Source organism: Petromyzon marinus, unplaced genomic scaffold (assembly GCF_048934315.1).
Source record: "Petromyzon marinus isolate PM22_M1 ecotype Great Lakes invasive population unplaced genomic scaffold, UKy_Petmar_22M1.pri1.0 PM_G_Scaffold_52, whole genome shotgun sequence".
NCBI classification, from domain to species: domain Eukaryota; kingdom Metazoa; phylum Chordata; class Hyperoartia; order Petromyzontiformes; family Petromyzontidae; genus Petromyzon; species Petromyzon marinus.
In genome coordinates, this window is record NW_027423005.1 from 125001 (window position 1) to 127500 (window position 2500).

Consider the following 2500-nt stretch of genomic DNA (forward strand, 5'->3'; position numbering starts at 1 on the left):
CAGCTGCCGTCGAAAGTACATCCTCTGTTGAGCTCTCTTGGCGAGGGAGCTGATGTTCAGTTCCCACTTGAGGTCCCGGCAGAGAATAGTGCCCAGGAAGCGGAAGGACTCCACAATTTTGACTGCGGAGTCTAACAGGGTGATGGCGGTGAGTGGGGCTGTATTCTTCCTGAAGTCCACAACCATCTCAACTGTCCTTAGAGCATTTAGCTCTAAGTTGTTCTGGCTACACCAGGTCACCAGGTTGTCAGCTTCCCACCTATAGTCAGACTCATCCCCACCAGAGATCAGCCCAATGAGGGTGGTGTCGTCCGACAAACTTCAAGAGTTTGACGGACAGATGATTGGAGGCGCAGCTGTTGGTATACAGGGAGAAGAGCAGTGGGCAAAGGACGCAGCCCTGAGGAGTTCCCGTGCTGATGGACCTGGAGTCAGAGACTTCTGTTCCCGGCTTAACGCACTGCTTCCTGTCAGAGAGGAAGTCTGTGATCCACCTGCAGGTGGAGTAGGGCACGTTCAGCTGGAAGAGCTTGTCCTGAAGCAGGGCAGGGATGATGGTGTTGAAGGCAGAGCTGAAGTCCACAAACAGGATCCTGGCGTAGGATGCTGGGGCGTCCACATGCTGTAGGGTGAAGTGGAGGGCCATGTTAACTGCGTCGTCCACAGACCTGTTGGCTCTGTAGGCAAACTGAAGGGGGTCCAGGAGAGGGTCTGTGATGGCTTTGAGGTGTGCCAGGAGCAGGCGCTCAAAAGACTTCATTACCACAGATGTAAGGGCGACCGGTCTGTAATCATTTAGTCCTGTTGGCCTTAGCTTTTTGGGCACAGCGATGATGGTGGAGGACTTGAGACAGGCTGGTACATGGCATGTCTCCAGGGAGGTGTTAAAGATGTTGGTGAACACCGGAGACAGCTGGCCAGCGCAGTGCCTGAGGGTGGCTGGAGAGACAGAGTCCGGCCCGGCTGCTTTGCGTGGATTCTGCCTCTTGAAAAGCCCATTAACTTCTCCCTCCTGAAAGGAGAGAGTCGTTTCTGTAGTATGGGTGGGGGATGGGGCCTCTTGGGTGGGAAGGGGTGGTTCAGGACAGTCCAATTGTCTTTCAAATCTACGGTAGAACTCGTTCAGGTCGTTGGCTAGGCGGGAGTCGTTAGTGGTGTGGGGCGCTCTGGGTTTGTAGTTGGTGATGTGCCTGAGCCCTTTGGCAGACAGAAGCAGCGTCGTTAGTAGAGAACTGGTGTTTTAGTGTCTCTGAGTACAGTCGTTTAGCCTCTCTCACCGCTTTGCTAAACCTGTTCTTCGACTCCTTGAATCTGTCTCTATCCCCACTCCTAAACGCTTCCTCCTTCTCCAACCTCAACCTTTTGAGCTTTGCTGAGAACCAGGGCTTGTTGTTGTTAAAGTTCACCCTGGTACGTGTTGGGATACAGCAGTCCTCACAGAAGCTGATGTACACAGCCTCTGTGAGTTCATCCAGACTATTGGTAGCAGTCGTGAACATATCCCAGTCAGTACAGTCTAAGCACGCCCGCAAATCTTCCACAGCCTCACTGGTCCACTGTTTAGATGTCCTCACAGCAGGTTTACAGAGTTTTAGTTGCTGCCTGTATGCACGAATCAGGTGGACCAAGGGAGTTCTGTGCGAGCCGAACAGCCCCGTGACCCACAAGAGAAACATCCCCGCCAAATTCGAGCGTTTGACGGGGTCTATCCGTGAAAAAATATTCACGTTTTTGAGTGCACATGCATTTCTGCTGCAAATGCCTCTGGAAGTTTCATGCCGTTCGTATGCCAATTGTGGCAACACGAAAATGACCCGTTTTCCCATTCCGAGGGATTTCTGTGCGACCCTAACAGCCCCGTGAGCCACAAGAGACACATCCCCGCCAATTTCTAGCGTTTCACGGGGTCTATCCGTGAAAAATATAGACGTTTTTGAGTGCACATGCATTTCTGCTGCAGATGCCTCTGGAAGTTTCATGCCGTTCGTACGCAATGTGGCAACACGAAAATGACCCCTTTTCCCATTCCGAGGGATTTCTGTGCGACCCTAACTAACAGCGCCCGTGAGCCACAAGAGAGACATCCCCGCCAATTTATAGCGTTTCACGGGGTCTATCCGTGAAAAATATAGACGTTTTTGAGTGCACATGCATTCCTGCTGCAAATGCCTCTGGAAGTTTCATGCCGTTCCTATGCAATGTGGCCACACAAAAATGACCCGTTTTCCCATTCCGAGGCATTTCTGTGCGACCCTAACAGCCCCGTGAGCCACAAGAGAGACATCCCCGCCAACTTCTAGCGTTTGACGGGGTCTATGCGTGAAAAATATTAAAATTTTTGAGTGCACGTGCCTTTCTGCTGCAAATGCCTCTGGAAGTTTCATGGCGTTCCTATGCAATGTGGCAACACGAAAATGACCCCTTTTCCCATTCCGAGGGAGTTCTGTGCCACCCTAACAGCCCCGTGAGCCACAAGAGACACATCCCCGCCAATTTCTAG